The sequence below is a fragment of the Lagopus muta genome, chromosome 1 (genome assembly GCF_023343835.1).
Source record: "Lagopus muta isolate bLagMut1 chromosome 1, bLagMut1 primary, whole genome shotgun sequence".
Taxonomy (NCBI): Eukaryota; Metazoa; Chordata; class Aves; order Galliformes; family Phasianidae; genus Lagopus; species Lagopus muta.
In genome coordinates, this window is record NC_064433.1 from 164743918 (window position 1) to 164765314 (window position 21397).

Consider the following 21397-nt stretch of genomic DNA (forward strand, 5'->3'; position numbering starts at 1 on the left):
GGAGAAGATAAATTTTGACAGATGTTAATGTAAATTAAAAAAAAACACAAATATTTCTTTCTCAATACCCAGACTGGTTTCTGAATGTTTGCTTTGGCCAGTGATAAATAAATTAAGGTCAGATTTCCCAAACAGAGACTCTCTTGCCTGTGATAACTGTCCTACTGCACCTCAATCTTGGGTGGGCAATGGTATCCAAAGGTTAAGTAATGATGGTAGTAAGGAAAATGAGGACAGTATAAGAGACCATGGATACAGAAGAATCAAGATAACACAAACACAAATGTATGTACTAGACACATTATAATAAACAACCAAAAGATTAAGCCACATTCAGTCATCCATCCAGAAAGACAAAAATTCTTCTGCAGTAAAACTCACATTATTTTGAACCTTTAACTATATTGGTGAAAGCTCAATAGATTCCTAAAATGTGACTGCAGATTTTTGTTTGTTTCTTAAAAAAAAAAAAAAAAGAAGCTATTTTTGATTTATGGTTATATATATATTTATATAGGTACGTATATTCTTCTGAAAAGAGGAGAAGCTGCTCTGCAGACTAAACATCATAGAATCATAGATCTGCTCAGGTTGGAGAAGACCTTAAAGATCATCAAGTCCACCTGCAACCTAACCATACTACCCTAACAACCCTCTGCTAAATCATGTCCCTGAGCACCACATCCAAATGGTTTTTAAACACATTCAGGGATGGTGACTCAACCACCTCCCTGGGGAGCCTATTCCAGTGCTAGCCAGTGATAACCAGCCCAAACCTCCCCTGGCACAAGTTGAGGCTGTAAATGTTTAGAAATCAGTTCTAAGAACCCTTATGATAAAAAAAAATCTGTCTTCACCCCTCATATCAGCAGGTTCTGCTCCTCAGCTCGTGACAGAACTTCTGTTGGTTCCCTTGCACAGAACCATCAGGTCAGCTTGCAACCCACCCTGTTCAGCACCTGCTGATGAATCACACAGAATCACAGAATGGCCAGGGTTGGAAGGGACCTCGAGGATCACGAATCTCCAACCCCCCTGCCACATGCAGGGCCATCAACCTCCACAATTAATACTAGACCAGGCTTCCCAGGACCCCACCCAATCTGACCCTGAAAACCTCTTGGGATGGGGCATCCCATGATGAGAAGTGATAGAGCCCTGAAGACTGCAGGAGTCTTTGATCTGATCCCATGAAGGAGACTAGAAATGGACCAGCAATGCAATGAATCCATTAAGGGAGAAAAATTTATACCCAGGAAAAAATGACTGAGGTGACTGCTAACAATACATATGAGGAAATTTTGAATTGCTCTGCAGTGCAATGCCATTTTTTTTTAATAATATTTCTGTTCACCTCTTAAGACCCAAAGTGATATAATTCTTTAATCATGACAGTTTGGCACCACATCTAAATTTATGGCTAAATGTAACTTTCATTGAAGTCAACCCCCTGCTGGCATCCCAGTGGCCATGAAAAGAAAATGTTCTCTTTCAGTGGAGAAAAAAAGCAAAGGTGGCTGCAAGAGAATAAATGAGCTACTTATCAAACTGCATTTTAAGTAGGTATTTTTAAAGTTATAGGATATTTTAAGTGACTTACTGCCTTTCTACTCTGTCTTACTAATTGGTTGTTCTTGGTGAGGCCCCATATGGAGTATTGTGGCCAGGCCTGGAGCCCCCAGGACAAGAATGACGCAGAGCTCTTGGAAAGGGTCCAGAGGAGGACCACTAAGATGATCAGAGAGCTGGAGCACTTCTCCTATGAAGAAAGGTTAAGGGAACTGGGCTTGTTTAGCTTGGAAAAGAGAAGGCTCTTTTCCTCACTGTGTCTTTCCAATATTTGAAGGAAACATATAACAGGAGGGGGAATGGCTGTTTACGAGGGTGGACAGTGATAGGACAAGGGGGAATGGTTTTAAACTGAGACAAGGGAGGTTTAGGTTAGATATTAGGTGGAATTTTTTCACCCAGAGGGTGGTGATGCACTGGAACAGGTTGCCCAAGGAGGTTGTGGATGCCCCATCCCTGCAGGCATTCAAGGCCAGGCTGGATGTGGCTCTGGAGAGCCTGGTCTGCTGGTTGGCTACCCTGCCCATAGCAGGGGGTTGAAACTGGATGAGCATTGTGGTCCTTTTCAACCCAGGCCATTCTATGATTCTGTGAAATAAAAAGGAAAATTAAGTAAGAAAGAGCATAAATACTGACCAGAGAATTGATTTGATTTCTCACAGTATGGTCATGCTGTGGTTGGTTAGACACCAGCTCAAAGATGTGCAACAGGCAGGACTCTTAATGTACCCCTGGCACAGAGAGAACATTTCAGACTACTTTATAAACCATGAGAGTACACGCTGTTGACCATTTGGTGCTGGGTTAGATGATGAGATAGTCAAGCAGACTTAACTGTAGAATCTCCATGCCTGGAGGCATTCAACGCCAGGTTGGATGGAGCCCTGGGCAACCTGATTCAGTGAGTGGCGACTTCGATGGTCTTTGATGTCCCTTCCAATCCAGGCCATTCTGTGATTCCATGATTCTATGAATCTGAGAGGGAAAGCAGAGAGCTTTCACCTGTGTGATAATGAAAAGGGTCACACAGAAGCTGTGTGAAGTGACATTGGTTAAAGTTCTGGAGTACCTTTAAATAACGTGGTTTACTGAAACATTAGAGTGAAATAACCTGTGGAGGGCTAGGGCAGCTGTATGTGACATTTCATTTCATTTCTGGATAGCAGGAAGATGAATTGCAGTGCCCCCAGCCTGTACATTTCCATTCTCATTTCTCCCAGAAATGAAATATCATGTAAAGAAACTTATACTTTATGGCTTAATTTCCATCTGCCCAACAAGCTAATCAGAAACATAAAGGGACAAAAGCAATTCTACAATAAAACTGTATGTGTATTATATAACAGCCATATAATTCTTAACTTTTGCTCTATTTTTGCCAAAGGATCGATGGATAACTGAAACACATCAGGAAATATTTTGTTTGCTTGTTTCCTAAAGAAAAACAGAACCACCCAATTGATAATAAAAAATTGCATGTACTTTCCTTCGAATGCATTCTGGTGCAGCAATTAAGTATTGAGTGAACAATAAACTTCTCAAGACAAACATTTTACAGCCCAAAGATTTGCAATGGATATGGGGAGCTTTAGATTGGATACAAGAATTTTTTTAATTTTTTTTTTATGATAAGGTTATTGAGGCACTGGCACAGGTTGCCCATAGAGGTGGTGGATGCCCCATCCCTGGGGCACTCAAGGTCAGGCTGAACAGGGCTCTGAGCACCTGGCTGTAGGTGTCCCTGTTCATTGTGGGAGAGTTGGACTAGATGGCTGTTAAGGGACCCTTCCAATTCAAGCTTCTGTATGACTCAATGATTCCAAGACAAGTGAGTCACAAAATGTGCCTGTATGCTAGGAGAAATCTACAACATCATCACTGGAAGAAGCATGAAACGATTGATGTGACCCTTCAATTTCTGGTGCTTTCTCAGAAGCATGGGGGAGTATTGGCTATTGTTTCAAAGGAGGAAATTCCTTCATTAAAACCTGTGGAAACCAGCATTTTCAAAGCCTCTCGAGTACTCATAGGTATGAGAGCCCATCTCCAAGGTGCACAACCCTTGGGTTTCTACAACTCATACCTCACTACAGAAGCTTCCCTTGCAGCCCTGGGGTTTGTAGCGTGGCTGTAGCCTCTTATACATCGAAAGGGTCACGGACACATCAAATTGTCTGCTGGATACTCTACTTTCTGCATTGCTTGGGCCCTTCTCTTGGGTAGTCCATTTTCATGGTGTATTCTTCTGACTGTTACTGACAATTTCACTTGGCCAGGAATGGTTTCTCCAGGCTGTGTTGTTTGCTAATCAATAAGACCAACACGGAGACGTAGTGCGGAAATGAATTGATTTCTGTGAAGAGAGAAGAATGTGACTGATTATTGTGAAGCCACCTGCCTCCACAGCCGGATTGAAACATCTCCACTATTTGCTGCTATGTTTAGCAGAAAATTACTCAGTATGAAGGCTTTTTTTGCAAGCATTGCAAATGCTCGGCATGCGAGGTTGCCTTATTCAGAGCATAATCCTTTGACTGTGGCTTTTGTAGACATACTGCCATCAAAGTAGGTGCTTCTATGGAAATAGGAGGTGTATGGCTCACCCCACGTGTCTGGCTTTTAGCAAGGAGTTTTGAAGGTTGTTTGGAATTGAGCTAGGGACATGATCACAACCTACAGGCCTGACACTATCCTTATTGCAGACGTCTTGGGTGTACGCTCTAGACACGGGAAATAGTTTTCAAAGAGCATTTGTCCTTTATGAGCCTCAAGGTGCTTAACCAAGGCTGTCACAGCTCTCCTTTCTCCCAGATGGGAAAACTAAGGCAGGGAAGCCATAGTGACTGCCTTTGATCGATCAAGAGAGCAATGCAGAGGCTGAAATTGAATCCAGGTCATTTGCAAAATGCTTTCTAGGTGCACTGTTTCCCACTGTCTGCCCTTGTTTGTATCTTCAGTTCTTCTGGGAAGTCATCTGCTCTAAGAGAAAGGAAATGATGGATCTCACCTGAGACATTTTCAAAGCTAGTTGTGTTGTCTTCCTCAGTCCCAGACCTGTCTAGCTGAGGATGTTCCTGTTCATTGCAGGGGAGTTGGACTAGATGACCTTTAAAGTTCTCTTCCAAATCTAAGGATTTTATGATTCTATGAGTCTACCAAGCTGAGCCAGATGCTCAATGCAGCTCCTCCAGGCCACAGTACGTTGAATTGCACATTTAGCTGGTTAATATTAGAGTGAGTGATAGTTGTGCCTGTAACAGATTTATTCATAACATCTTGATGCTTATTTGCATTTTCTAGAGTCCTCATGGTTTTCAGACAAATTCTCCCTTCTTTCTCTGCTCACTGAAAAATTAAGCTTTTAGCTTTTTTTCCAGGATCAGCGCATGTCTGGGATTCCCTGAATGCACTGAATAAATCACAGTGATTTCTCTAGTGTTTTCAAGCACCTGTCTCTGCAATATGATTGCTATTCTGATACACGGAAAAAGTTGCCAGCTCAACATTAGTCTCACAGTTGCTTTATTTTTACGCAGGCCGCTTACCTGTCAGTCTGGAGAATACCCTGTTTGCCTGTCACTGTAAAATATTTGCCATCTTCCTTCTCCTTTTCCACACATTTCCAAACAGGCACACAAACAAAGAGACAGGAAGAGCTTCACTTGCTTAAGTGAAAATATCTGGGACTGTATGGGGAGGGAGTTGAATACCTCACATTTCAAATAACTTACAGCTCAGATTTCCCTGCCTGAAGTCCCTTTGAAGTTCTTTTTTAATTGGATTGGACTCAGAAATTAATTATCACGATTCTCAGCAGTTAGAGAGCTCTTTTCCGCCTCTGAGCCTTGCTCAGATGTTAATGAATTAAGGACAGTTTGCATCTAATTTGGAGTAGGTGACTAAACAGCTCCGAAAAAGACAGTGTTTCTTCATACAGTGTCTCATTTTGTTGCTGCCGGGGGAAGTTCCTGCTGGGGGACGGCTGGCATTTAAGGTGCTGTGCAGCGAGGATATGTCCTTCTGCAGCACAAAGCCATTAGATTTTGCTCCGAGCGGGTTTTTTTTGGCAGGATGCTGGAAACAGTTGAGCTCGGTCTGTTCCCTCAGCACAGAGGCAGCTGCACCGAGTCACTTAGAGAAAGAGCCAAAAAGCACGGCTAGCATGTACCAGGGTAAATGGGCATATTAAAGTGCTAAATATATTCAACCATAGACGATGGCTCGTTGCTGGTGGGTTAAAGAACCTTCTGCTTGCTGAGGGATTTTATTTGACAGCAAGGTTATAGTGAAACGCAGAAATCCAATATCCTTTCTATAAAATACAGAAGGAGGGGGAAAAAAATTAGGCGGACTAAAATTATGACTTAATATCACATTTAGTTTGTCCTTTGCTGGGATTGGTAGGCTGCGTTTCAAAGCTTTATAATTGATATTGCTCATAACACAAGGGAAAAAGAGAAAGAGGGCAGGCTATAAACTAAAAGATTGGAGCTGTAAGACAAGCATATTGTAAAGTGACAATAGGGAATAAGGTGGTTAAAGGGATCACTAGATGGCAGTCAGCTCTCTGGCAAGGATAATTGAGGAAGGGAGCTCCAAGCTTGCGGAGATGCAAAAAAGGCAAAGGAGGAGAGCAGCTGTAATGTCATACAATTATTGAAATGATGTCAGATTTGCTTTCCTTTGCACCAGTTGTCCCAACACTCTCACAAGTGATCTCACTGTGCCAACAGATTTACTCACATGAGAGAGCAGGTGTGATTTCTCTATGCACACGCAAATAAAGGAAGAGAACGGAAAACAGGTTGTGAGGTTTTTGTTTGGTTTTTTAAGGAGAAAAAAAAAAAAAAAAAGGAATGAAAATTGTCTCACCGAGTATTTAAGGCTTGCTCTGGGATGTGAAAATATGGCAGTTCTAACTCAAGCCCTAATGAATTTTTAGATACAGACTGCACGCATTAACGTTACTTATTCACACAGCACAAGAGCAGGAGTGCTGTATATTACAGCCAGGCTGAACACAGTAGAATGTCTGCCCGCAGAGTTTATTAATGTTTTTTTTATTATTTCTTCTGCATTGTTCGCGGTGCTTAAGGCTGTGTAAACTTCTGTGGAGAGGGAGAGTTATCCCCAGTTTGTAAATCAATATGAGAGAATACATTAAAAGGAAACTGAATTACGAGTCACCACAGCATTTCCCTGCCATGCGCTTGTCTGAGGAATGCAGGGATTTGGAAGGCAAGGAGCACCTATCAAAGAACAGCTATGGTTTAGGTTATCTGCTGTTTTCCAGTCCATACAACTGTTTCTTCCACATTAACATTCCTACAGAAATGCAGCAAACATAACCCAGTTGATCATAGTTTTCTGAAAGATCTCCTAAATGTAAGGAACCCAGGATCATGTGAACTCCTATATACAAGCAACAACCCCAAGATGACATTGAACAATGTGCTCCCTCATCTAGAGCAAACATTTGTAATGTTATCGAGGCTATATTTTCTAACTTACGGGGTTATGACTTCTATTAGATGGCTGCAGTTTGAACTGGGAATTTATCGGTCATGCCCCAAATCCTCCCAGTTGGCATTGCCATGTATAAAATATCTACAAATATAAATTTGTTAATATTAGCCCAACACTTTTTACTGTTTTAAGACCAATCCTGCTTTCCTCAGTGAAGTGAGAAATAGTTCTTTTTAGAGGTCCATTTGCTTATGCTTAATGACTTAAAATGATGGAAAGCTTACACATTTGTCCTGTCATTTCCTTCTTCTGCATTACTCCGATAGGCATCACTCGGAGACAGTGATTTACAGGCAAAAGGCCTGAAATCTGCTAGCACCTTGAAGGAAGAGTACACAGAGAAGACATGTTCCTGAGAGCACAACTTTCCTCAAAGGTATTATTTTGGAACTAGGGGGAAAGCTCTTGACTTGCAATATTTGCTGGCTCTTTCTCCTTATTTTTTCATCATGGCTATCCCTTTCTTTCTTCTATCCCTGGCAGTGTGATTTTTTCAATTTTCCTAATGTTTAGTCCTTGGTTCTTTTTAATACTTTACCAGATGGCTCACATGTACATTCTCCTTATAAAAGGGCTTGTTGAATGGGCACTAGTTCACCACCTCAGCTCCTCAACAAACAATCAAGAGGGTAAACCATGAGCCTGTTACGAATAAATTTTTCAGACTTTATGCCTATCACATTTTGTTCCTTTGAGTTTTGACCTTTTTAAATCTCATTTTTTCAAACGCAGTAACTCCACAATCAGTCAAGATATCCATGACATCTTTTCCAATGCTAGACATAGAGGTGGCAACACCTCCCCACACCTCTATGCAAGGCATCCATCAGTCTCCCCATGAGGAGCCAGCCACTCAGGAGTTAGAAGGACATCTCGAGGAGATAATGCTTTGCTGTTTACCCAACACAGACAAGGTCTTCTTAAACTTCCTGCTGTTTAAGACAACTATCTTGTTTCTTAGGGCTCCGTTCTTTATTTCTAAAGAGATGTCTTTGTCAGTGTTTAAATAATTAATTTGAGAATTTTCAGCTCACATTGAAAAATCTTGCCTCGAGGATTTGCTGTGGTCTTTCTTTGCGTGGTGAAACTCATCCCTGAAATTTATCTGATGTCTTGACCACATTCCCATTACTAGTTCCAAGGAATCCTCTGTGCTCTGTCAGTTGAGAAGCCTTGATATTCTGCTTCTGTAATTCCAGGGAGCTCATTTCATCGTTACAAAAAGAACAAATCATTCGCAGTGTTTCTGACATAAAATACTGTTGAACTGCAATTCAAAGGAAAAAGGAAGAAAATGCTTTGGCTCTTCATTCTGACTCTGCATGAACATTTTTTTCAAGATGTTGAGATTTTCAATGCAATTGAAACTCTGGGTGAGTTTACATGAGTATTTTAATTCAGATCAGCATTGTACTTTTGAAACAAATCTCCTCTGTGTGCCATTCACCACACTTCCGCTCACATTTCATAATGGTTTTGGAGCATGTTCTATTGTGATGAAGCTAAAATGCAGGAGGCACTCTTGTAGTATCTCCAGCATGCTCCAATCACGAATGGGCCTTCAGTCTGTAAGGCCTGTAGTCTAACCTCCTGAAATAAGGATAGCAAGATCAGCAACTGTATTGCTCTACAAATACGATCCTATTGAGCAAAGCTCTTCCCTGATGTGACATGGCCATTGTATTCTATCAAATCTAACAAAAGCACACATATGAACACACCCAACTTCTCAAGTAATGTCATTGCTTGTCTTTATTTTTATATTACTGCACACACACAAAAAAATCCTTTTCTAACCCCAAGCAGGCATCTTGATTTTCACAAAGTTAGGTTCCCTACAGCTTAATCTCACTTTTATGGATAGTAGTATGGAGTCATCTACTTGCTCCCACTGAAGACAAAACAGAGGACCTGAGAGGACTAGGAGCATCTGGACTGCTAGATACTGCTGACATTTCGGATGCATTTTCATCATTCTCCATTGGCACATAAACAGAAGAGAAATATCAAGGTCTCAGGATTTTCAATGGATCCATGTCTGCCTGCTGTCACTGTTTAGCAGTGGACATCCAAGCTTAGCTAATCACAGGAGACTCTTTCCAGAACCAGCAAAAGACATGGTATACCAGAAAGCATTTAGACTAGTTTGCATTGGAAACTCATCTTTGGATAAAATTCATTGCCCAACAGATTCACTTTTTTACTACACTAGAAGGAGACAAGAGTGATTTTATGAGAGCTACCTATCCTGGTTTTAGAAGCAGGTAAATTCTATCTGTAGTCCAGGTGGAAAGAGAGAAAATTAAGGTTTCAGAGAAGCAGAAAATTTAAGTTTGAAATTAAATTACTATGAATCTGGGCATTAACAAAATAAAAATGCCCTCAGTGATGAAAAGCTCTTCAAGTAATAGGTCAGGAAAGCAATTTGTTTATTTTTTCTATGAAAGAATTTAACTGAGATGAGCATTGTGCACAATCAGAGTAATATGTATGTAACAAGCAGTAACCAGTTAGGAGCTCTGTTCCCCATCTCATTACAGAAAAAAAACATACCTAGGGCTAGCACTTAATATCATTTACTTACAGTGACTTTCAGCTTACTGCAGTCATGTTAAAACAGTGAGTTCTTCTATCTCACCTTTCTCTGTTTTATGGTGAGGATAGGAAATTTGTTTTCCTGGTGGTGTATCATCTATTTCATGCCTTATAGTTCTCACTTTTGCCTGTACAGATGCTTAGCTGAGCAATAGCAAAGCAGCTCCATCTCTTCCTTCTTCCACATTTCTGTAATGGAGTGAAGAACCAGGGATAATTCTTGTCATGGGACTGGGATTTGTGCATGTCAATATATTTTATTAAAAACAGTAGCTTGCTCCCTCTTATTCTGCAATAAAGTTGAACCATATATCGTCAAACTGGTAAAAGCAGACGAGGACATTAAGTTTCACTCATAAAGGAAAATCTCACTGTTGCCTTTTTTCTGCTTAGTGGTATGGTTTCCAAATTATATCGGGTACCAATTCTTTGCTGCCAATATAAATACTGCTCCTATCTCTGCCAGATATCTTTTTTCTCCTTTCTTTGTCCTTTGTCCTCCTGTAAGTCATACAGATGAGTTTGTAAAGCTTTCTACAGCATTTTAACCTGCATCACAGAACTTAGTAAAAAACTGCAATTCTGCTGGTTGGTGCTGTGGGTAAGTAAAACAAGACGAAGAGATGCCTTGTGAAAGTATATGGGCTTTTTTGACCAACTTCTTTTAGTGCAAGCATTTTATAAGATCTCCAAAGATAGGCTTCGGAATGAAGTTTTATCTCCCAGGGATACAGAAAAGTCATGCAAAAGCTCTGAGCCATCCTGCTCATAGCTATTGTTATTAAGGGCTTGAAGGGCACTTAATTTTCATCTCTATTTAGTTGTTTACACTGGCTCCTTTTTCTTTCCTTTGTGTTCTTAACTTTCATTTCTTTGTTTCTTACTAGAACTTCCTTGATAAATTTAATATTCTTCTTCCTGATCTCCTTCTCATGCTATTATTAGGTTGGAAGAACACTTGTTTCTTCTAAGCATTTTACTCAAACCATAAAACACAAAAATCTGATTATTTCATTATTCTGGATGTTTTGCACTCTAATAATATAATCAAATTGGTTGCTTGTTTTTTCTTTCTTTTTGTTTGTTTCTCATGATACTGTTCCCGGATGGCTTTTATCCCAAGATACAGGTGTTTGGAAGCAGGTTTCCTAGGTTATGCATCTGGTGCCTCCCTGTCACAATTTCAACACAAAACTGCTCCTTGTGTCAGCTGAGGTTAAGCTTCCATACGCTGTTGGTCTTGCATTTCTGCAGAGTGCCAGAACAAAGACAACCAGGTCCTTGTGCTGCAGATCAAACTAAGAACTGATGTTAAATCTCTGCCCTAAAGAGTCAATCAATAGGTTTTTTTTCCTTTTTTAAAGAGCAGAGGCAGAAGCATTCAGTGCTCCCTGATTGGCTCGGTTCCATGACATATGGATGCCTCCTAGCTACCCCAATGGCAGAGTGGGCTGGCAGAAGATCTAATTCCAAAGCCATAGGCTCACTGATGGCACAGGCTCTTCCCTGCTTTAGGGGAGCCCAGGGGGTTACAAAGACCTGTGCTTCCACCAAAAAGCTGCCCCTCAGAAGGCAGAGCTGTATTTAAAGGCCTCTTGGATTAAATTGGTCACTGTAATCTCTGAAAACAATTGTTGTCTCTGAGCTGAAAGATTTTGACAAGCTGTGCTCTTGGTGTTAAAGCCTCAGTAACCAGTAATGAACCATTCACTGTCAGCAAAGATGAATTTATGACTGTAATAATGGTTATACACTTACTGTTAAATATTTCTAAATGGAACTTGTGCACATATGGAATAAAGTCAGTTTTGTGACATCTCTTAGCTCTGGTCCAGTTTCATTAACTTTTATTTTCCTCACCTGTTTCCAGGGCCATTATTATCAGCCTGGGGGCAGGCACTGTTGAAACATTCACTTTAATTACAGCACAATACGAATGCCGCCTCTTGTGATATTTATCTGCAGAATACTAAAAAAAAAAATAAAAAATTTAATATATTGAAAATAAATTCTGTTTATAGCATACCGCTTTCCCAACTGTAGAAGATTTCAGCAGTTCATATATCACACATTTACCACCTTTTTAACATTTAAACAGAGCCTGGAATTTATACCCTTTGATGACTCACCAGTCCCTGCTGCACAGATGTAATCATCACTCAATAAGAAGTGGAAGAACTGAGCGTGTACAACCAGTGCTGCAGTGCTGACCTCAGTGGCAGAGCTGAACAAAGTGGATTAATAAATACCAGTGTGATCTATTCCAAGAGACAGACATGGGCACTCTGCAGCAGGCTGGGTCTGATCTGCACACGTGTGAAAGTGAGACTGACAGATACTTGGTATAGAAGCTCATCATAAAGCTTTATAGCAGACTTCTACCAGCCCCTTAACACTTGAGGAATGCAACCTTTGATAAATGAATGATTAACCATTTGCTGGGAGCTTGGGGAAACCACTGAATAAAATATGTTTTGGATGTCTTTAGCTAAGTCTTGGAACAGAGTATCACCTTTAACAGGTGAACTGTACCTTACTGTAGTGGGAGAACAGTTCATAGGTCATTAGCAAGGAAATGTCTGAGGAAAAGAGTAACTCTTCACTGCTGGGAGCCATTAGCATTCAGAGCTGCTGGCCTTTTTCCCTGACATGTGGAAGGGTTGTATGTAACAGCCAAATATTTGGCTCCATAGCTCTGCAGTTAATGTCCTTCTGCAATTAAACACAGTGAGTGGGTTGTCTTCCTCTGTGGGCTTTAGCTGTAACTGAGATCAGGCAATGGCTTGGCAGATCACTGACCCTGCTGGGCATCTCCATTATCTCCTTCAGTGGTGTGCGCAACAACAGCTTTGGCTCTGGTACCCACACCAGATGCACAGTTGGTGTGTCTAGGAAGTGTGAGGAGAGGGGATTAGAAAAGCCAAGGCACAGATGGAACTGAACTTGGCAAGGAATGTTAAAAACAACAAGGAGGGATTCTATAACTACATTGGCCAGAAGAGGCAAGCCACAGAGAGCAAACTTCCCTTGGTAAATGAGAAAGGAGAACTGGCTATGACAGATACAGAGAAAACTGAGGTACTAAATGAGTTTTTTAGCCTCAGTCCTCACTGGCATCCAGGATTCTTGTATTTCTCATGTCCCTGAAGCTCACATTCCTGGGCCTCTCGGAAGGAAGTGGGAGAGTAAATCCCCCCTGCTGTAAGGAGGGAGCAAGTCCGAGACTGCCTCATGCGAATGAATGTGTACAAATCTATGGGGCTGGATGACATGCATCCTAGCCTCATAAAGGACACTCATCTCATAAAGGAGATGGCTAATGTGGTTGCTGAGCCACTCTCCATCATATTTGAAAAGTCATGGTTATCAGGCAAAGTCCCCAGGGACTGGAAAAAAAGGAAATATCACTCCCATTTACAAGAAAGAAAGGAAATGGGACCTGGGGAATTACAGGCCAGTGACCCTCACCTCTGTGTCTGGGTAGATCATGGAGCAGATTCTCCTAGAAGACATGTTAAGGTACATGAAGGTTAAGCAGGTGACCCGAGACAGCCAGCAGGTCATGCCTGACCAATCTGGTGGCCTTCTATGATGGGGTGACAGCATTGGTGGACAAAGGAAAGGTGACCAATGTCATCTACCTGGACTTATGCAAGGCCTTTGACATGGCCCCCCACCAAATCCTTATCACTAAAGTGGAGAGGTACAGGTCTGAGGAGTGGACTATTCAGTGGATAAGGAAATGGTTGGAAGGCTGTAGACAGAAGATTATATTGAATGGCAGTATGTACAGGTGGAGGCTGGTGATGAGCGACGTCCTCCAGGGATCTGTTTTGGGAGCAGTGCTCTTCAACACCTTCATCAATGACACTGATGATGGGCTTGAGCGCACCCTCAGCAAGTTAACCAATGACACCAAGCTGAGTGGGGCAGTTCACACATTCGAAGGAAGGGAAGCCATCCAGAAGGGTTCCAGCAAACTCAAAAGGTGGTCCTGCATGAACCTCATGAGGTTCAACACAGCAAATTGCAAGGTTTGGCACTTGGTTGGAGTAACCCCAGATATGTATACAGACTGGGAGAAGAGCTCCTTGAGAGTATCTCTGTGGAGAAGGACCTGAGGGTCCTGGTGGATGAAAAACTGAACATGAGCCAGCAGTGTGCACTTACAACTCGGAAGGCCAATGGTATCCTGGGCTCCATCAGAAGAGGGGTGGCCAGCAGGGACAGGGAGGTGATTGTCCCTCTCTACTCTGCCCTTGTGAGCCTTCATTTGGAGTACTTTGTCTATGTCAGGGACCCCCAATACAGGAAACATGTGGAGTTGTTGGAGAGAGTTCAGAGGAGGGCCACAAAGAGTATCCTGGAGCACCTCCCCTACAAAGTCAGGCTGAGGGAGCTGGGTCTATTCAGCCAGGAGAAGAGAAGGCTGTGAGGAGACCTCATTGCAGCCTTCCGGTATGTAAAAGGGGATTATAAAAAGGGGGTCAATCCACTCTTTACTCAGGTAGATAGTGATAAGACAAGAGGGAAAGGTTTTAAGCTCAAGGAGGGAATATTTAGGTTGGATATCAGGGGAAAGTTCTTTACTATGAGTGGTGAGGTGCTGGAGCAGGCTGTCCAGAGAGCCTGTGGATGCCCCATCCATGGAGGTGTGCAAGGACAGGTTGGATGGGGCCCTGGGCAGCCTGGTCTAGTGCCAGATCTGGAGGTTAGTGGCCCTGCCTGTGGCAGGGGGGTTGAAACTTGATTCTCCCTGGGGTCCCTTCCAGTCCAAGATATTCTATGATTCTATGATCCTATGATTCCCAAAAGGATGCACTGGATCAAGTCTGTTGCCAGCCCAATAAGCTAAAAGGGTGGCTGCAGATTCCCCCAGCCCAACTGGAGCCAGGTGTGTGGTTCCTTCGTGTTGGATGCAACCCAGCTGCTGAGGATTGCTCGCACTGAGATATGTAATTCGTGTAGAGTTTAAAGGACCCAATTCCACTGAGGCTATGCTGATTTACCCCTCATGATGATCTGACCACATATATATTTATTTAAAATGCTGTCAGATTCAAGGTATCTCAGAGCTCTGTGTGGTCTATATCACCTTTAGGATGAAATAGTGTATCAAGTGACATAAACCTCAGTACTGGCAGTGGATATTTATGACTGTTACCATCTCCTTCAAACAGATGCCTGGCCTGGAGTGAAGAAAGGTGGCTCAGTGGTAAGAAATACTTTCAGTTATTGCGAGATGATAAAGTCTGTGTACATCATCTTCTCCAGCATGACCCTGACAAGGTACCTTGTAACTGAGATGTGTCAGAGACAGTTAAGTGGGCAGAGTCCCACTTACTCAGCTGGATGGTGCTTCTCCAACTTCAGCACAACCACAATAACCTGAACATTTCTTTTAATGCATTTGGTCCACGGAGTAATTTCTTTCTACAACTCAAAGTATGTGGAGGTCAGTTCTAGGATGATGACACCTTCCTGGGGCCAGAGAAGCTTTAGAGCTGGCTGGCTGCTCACATACTGTCTGCACAACCACTTCAGCTTCAGGCTTCTGCCTTTCCCTTTTCTGCTGTTGTTTTCTCCACACCAATCACCCTCCTTCTACTCCAGGATTTCCTCCACTTTCCCATATTTCCTCTGTTTAGCTAATCCGCTCTAATTAACTCTGAAATAATGAAATAATTAAATAATCACATAGGAGATTTAGCTTGTTGTTCGCCAGTGATCACTGTGTTCATATACTACATCCCTTTTTCCCTTACCCTCTGCTTGGTCTGTTCAAACAAAATGTTCTCAGGTCTCTAATGAATAATGATGCACAGCATTGTGTGCTGAAACAATGGGCTTCTACTCAGTTGACCCTTTAATAACCCTTAAGCTACACTGTCACAAATATCAATGTTTCATTTCAGCTGGTTGCAGGATGTTGTGCTAAGCAATACCAATGAGCACTGAGAGCTCTACTTTAAGTTGTGATCCTCGTATTTGCCTTCAAGGCTGATCTGTGATAACTGGCAGAGTGAAGTGTGGAGTGTAGGTACTGTAACTCTGCGGAAATACCCTGTGCTTGTTTGAGAAAGCAAAATTTGTAAAAGGCCCCAGGATTTATAGTTGATACTATAGGAATATACTGCAAGTAAATCACTTTTCTTGGTGTATAGTCTCTTCTGTTTGGGATTCACATCAACTGTAAATTTGTAATATCGTGGTGGTCACTGGACTTCTCTCTAAAGTGAGCAAAGAAAGACCTTCTGAGAGGCTGGTCCATCTTGAGTGTGAAAAGTCCCCTATCAGAAGGCTCCATAGATCCATTCATCATACAGCTGAAGTGTAGGAAACCAAATCTTCTCTCAGTGAAGATGCTCTTAAGGACGTAATACACACTGCTTTTATAAAACTTGGTGATCTGTAGGATTTGTCTTCTCTTTTCCTCTCCACATGCAAATTACAAACCTAATATGAAGTCAATTTGTACCAATTCCATGTTTGTGTTCTACCTGCCTTTTCAGTTTGTTCTGCCTCACAACATGAAGAGATTGCTATAAAAAGTCCTGTTACCTACGTTAAACTGAAAATTTAATTTTAACAAGCAAAAATAAAAGATTTCTCCTGTGAATCAGTTTTGCAAAATCTTGACACAGTGGCATGGTTTTGATACTTGTTTATGTGCCCACATCTCCAAAGTCATAAAAGATGTCCATTTTGCATGTCTACTTGGTGACAACACCTGAGAGGTAACTTTCTGAAGCCCAAGGTGCTGCCTGTCCTACTCAAAGTCAACAGGAGCTGCAATTTCTAAGGCAGGAATCACTTGTAACCTATTTATTCAACTGTTGAATGATTGAGTTTCTTTCATATCAGTTTAACTTACTTCAATTCCAGTGTTTCCTACTGCCTGGAGACAATTGCTGGGGTACAAAGAGCACGCAATGCATTTTCCCAGATTAACCAGAAGAAGCAGAATGAATCAACTTCATACACTTTTTTTTTTTTTTTTTTTTTTTTAAAGGAGAGCTAAGAGAGACATTGATTTGAAGAGTAAAGCAATTGGCACTTAGAGTTTTGATCTCACATACAGAAAGCATAGAAGTTCAAGAGAACAGATAATTCATCAGAATTGATTCAGTATGACAAGGTAATGCAGAACTTCTGAAAAGTCACATAAAAAAAGGGTAATACCCAAAATTCTCTAGTCTATCTAGTTGTTGGACTTCAACCTTTCCTTCCCTCTGGAGGAAGTGAAAAAGAGTTTGTTGGTTTTTTTCCTCTCCATTTTATTCAGGGTAAAAGAAGTTGGAGAGAAAAGGTGGAATTTACCTAAGAATTTACCCTATGTTTTACAGCTTTGTAGTTTCAGTCTGTTTAATTTATTCCTCTTTAAAAGATTCTGATTAGTTCAGTGTATCAAGTCTTTTTGATTTATTTAAGTGGGGCTGGGTCAAGTAGACGAATAAGCAGTGCAACTCCTGGGATTGAAGGCTGAAGTCCCTGCTTTACTGAGCAGATCAACAAATCAAATACAAATTAAGACACAAGCACCCTTTTACATAATTTTTAAAAAAGAGAGTGCATCAATAGCAATAGAGTTTGCCCCCAGGAGCTGAACAAAACTAATAGCATAGGGTACCTTGCATTAAGGATACAATTGTAGGTTCTCAAGGTGGGAGATGCCTTTTCTCCCAGTGAAGGTGTTGGAATGAGTAAATGAGAAAACTTTTGGCTGTAAGAGAGAGGATGTTCATGAAGAGTAGTACTGACTGTTTTCCTCCTGGCTGCTGGGCCATGGTGCTCCTCGAAGCTCTGAAGTGACCGCAGGAAGACAGCTTTGGTGTTGGGGACACACCTTTATTGTAACTTTGTTTTTACTTTTGCAAACAAGGGTCTAACCTTTTCCTTGGTACAGCAGATACGGAGGGTTGATGCTAAAAGCTTATCTGTTGTTAGGATCAAATTGTACAAACGTGAGATACTCAGCTTACCAGATGGTCACCGGCCATGTACCACAGCTTGTGCAAACAGATCCTCTGGGAACATACGTAACACAGGAGGTTTTGGGAATCATTGGCTTTGTAATATGTCTTGGTTTCACTGAGGCCCCAAACTGCTCCTGCAGGGTATCCATGGGCTGTGCCTGCTTCAGGCCTCATCCACTGCTGCTTCTCCACTTCTGGCTTCTCCACGGATGCACAGAGAGATAGCAGGAGGGTTGAAACTAGATGATCATTGTGGTCCTGGGTTGAACCCAGGCCACTCTATGACTCTATGATCTGCTCAGTGTGGTGCCCATGGGCTGCAGAGGGACAGCTTGCTCCTCCATAGGCCTCTCGTGGAGTGCAGGAAGCTTGGCTCCATGCCTGGAGCACCTCCTGATCTCCTTCTGCACTGATCTTGGTGGCTGCAGGGATGTTTTTTTTCCAAGTCTCTCTCCTCTCTCTCAAAACCTTTCCATGGAAGTCCAAAACAGTCTCCAGTTAAGGGGCCACAGTCATTACTGAGGGCTACTGCAGCTCGGTGCTTATCTGAAGGGAAACACCCTACTTCATGCAGAGACCAAAGAACCTAAGACAAAAAGCACCAGCAAAGGAACTCTGCCATCTCCACAGATTATCTCAACAGTAAACACGGTAACACAGAGGATGCAAGAGTGCAAAATCCTCATTTTTGGTAATAAAATAAATTATTATATATTTATGGGAAACTGACAGATGGCTATTTCCCATTTAGAATTAGGAAATATATATTTTTTATTCCTTTGGTAAAGTAGAAAACTTGGAACATTCGGCTGCAGTAGTATTGACTGATGAGATTGTTAAACTGCTATTTTCAAAGCAGGATACTGACTATGTCCTCTGAGATATGGTGACTGTTCAGAAGATTGAACAGAGAAGACAGGAAACAAATATTTCAATATTTCAAATGGAGAATGTGCTGAAAATGTAAGTATAGCTCTGTCAATTCAATGCTTACCCAAGACAAAATTTCGGGAGGGCACAATGTATGTATGTGCTCAATAAAGAATTAACAGTGAGAAGCATAACTGATGCCAGAAACATGGCTTAATTAAAGATAAAACATTAAACAGAAATCAGATTCAGTTTTTGTGAGATTTCCAATTTGACAAGATGTGATTTTTTTTTAACACAGCAGTTGCATAAGGCCATATCATTTTCTCATTAAAAAGGACTATTCAGAATTCAGAATGTAGGTAAGCAAATTAAAAATTTATTAGAGAGATTTTAAAATATTAAACAAGAATGATCTTTCAAAAAGGAACATTTCTGGTATAGTTTTCTATCCAAATTTAGTTTAGTGAATTCATGGGTTGGGAACAAAGGCAAGATAAATTTGTGGTAAAGGCTGCGGTTGGCAGTAAATGAATGAGAAATAAAGATAGCTTTTATAGAGATGTCCAGACTGTGGAAGAATCTGGGCTTACATTCTTTTAATTAAAGAGCTAGGTACAATGATCAAACAGCTAAAAATGGGGAATGTGGGCTGTAAGTGAAATAAAAAATGAATTAATGTTGGCAAGAAAAAAAGAAAACACTGTCTTTTTTAAAATTAGAACAGACTGGAGAGAGTTCAGATAAGATCCCTACATTGATGTGAAATTTGGAAAGCTTTTAATGAGAGACTGTATAGGCTCAAGCAAATTTACTCTCATCTTCATGCTTGCTTTACTATACAGTCCCAGCTACAGTGAAGTTCTCACCATACCAACATTGCCAGTACCCACGGAGCTCCTGCCAAGGATTGCTGAGATGGCTCATTTAAGACTAGGATAAGAAAAATAGTTTATTCCAGGTAATGTGAGGGTCTTAAGGAGTCCTCCTCCACAGGTGAGAGAGAAAAATGAGCGGTTCAGATCTCTGATGCACTAAAGCTGGCATCCATGGCTTTGCAGAGCTACCCAGAAGTACCCAGTGAAAGGAGAGCCTCCATGTGCAGAGCTGGAGAGGACCAGGACTGAATGCTCCTGACAAGAAAGGAGGCTGAAGAATAAGTGTTGACTCCAAGATCTAGCCCAAAAGAAATAATATGAGATACTGATTCAATCCACTGCAGGGACAGAAACCATTAAGAAATTTCAGAAATGCAGAATTGCTTTAAATAAGATAAAAAAAATGAAATAATGTTGGTAGCAGTTAAAATTAATTTGGGCGTTTTTTCATCATCTCTGCAGAATGACAGAGCTCCTCCTTGGTTCATGAGTTGCAAGTGGAAAATGAGGAATGAGGAAAGAAAGGAATGCAGAAGATGAAAATAGCTATGGACAAATTAAGAGCTTACAGAGTCATAGGAGAGGTGAGATCATTTGGAGCTGAACTAGTTTAAATCCCCCTGCTCAGCACGGTTACTAAAGGAAGTTTCTTGAGACTGTCCAACTATATTTTGAATTTCTCCAAGGAGGGAACTCAACAGCCTCTCTGGGCAAACTGTGACAGTATTTGATCTCTCCAATATTAAAAATGTGGGTTTTTTTGGTGTTTGTTCGGGTAAAATTTTCTGTAGATTAACTTGTGCCCATTACCTCCCATCCTGACACTGAGCACATTGAGAAGAGCTCTCCTCTAGTCTTCTTTACTCATCTTTTTCCAATACTTACACACAGTGCTAAGATTCCTCTGAGCCTTCTCTTCTCCTGGCTGAACGTTTCCAGCTCTCAGCCTTTCCTCCTATAAAAGATGCTCCAGTCTCTCCATCATTTTCTTAGACCTTTGCTGTGCTCACTTCAGTAAGTCTTTCTTTTACTGAAGATTCCAGCAGCCCAGATGTGTCCCACCTCTGCTGAGTAGAGAGGAGTGATCACCTCTGCTGGTAATGTTCTTTCTAACACAATCTCATACCAAGATGGAAGGGGAAGGGACAAGTAGAGTACAAAGGGAGGAGTCTTGAAAAAGCACCTGCCTCTGGGAAAGGAATGATGACAGAATTAAAAATAAAATAATAAAGTGAATCAGAAAACAGCAATCATATTTTGTCCATTTGTTCTTGGACAAAGTGTAGTGAAGAGAGTCCGCTGGTAACTAGAGTCAAGAGTGCCAAAGAAGAATCTTATTTAATCATCTGGTGAAGTAGATTTAACAAGAGAGGTGGCTTGACTGAAGAGAAAGGAGAAGGAAAACATAACAGAAGGAGGAAAAGAGATTTCTGCCAGACAGCTTGTTCTCAAGAAGACAAAAATATGTGGAAGTATAAAACACTGAGAAGGGAGCTCTCAGGGAAGAGCAGAGTGGTGGCGTGGGGAAGAGCAGGAACATCTAGCTCTTGGGATAGGCCATGTGTCTTCTAACTTCCCATGAATTTCTATTTTTTCATGTAAAAAAGAAGACATCACAACACAAATGCTGAGAACTACACTAAAAGGCCTGATGGTTGAGATATTCTCCAAGAAGAGATCTTGATTTATTCAAGAAGAAGTGTGATTTGAACATTGGGTACCATAAGATGTAATCTACAGATTAATTCCCTCTCTAGCAGAGAGTAATATTCTGCCTCAGTTTCAAAACAAAAAGATACACTTAATAGCAAATCCTAGTATAAAAGCTGAACAAAGACTGAAGGTTGAATGAAGCTGTCCTACTTCAGAGCACACTGAAAAAATCAGAGTCCTAACAACAGGAAATACTTTAATGCACTAGGCAGCTGTGTAAGAAAATTCAATAATGAAATATTGAAATTTGGCAAGTGTCAACTAGGAGTC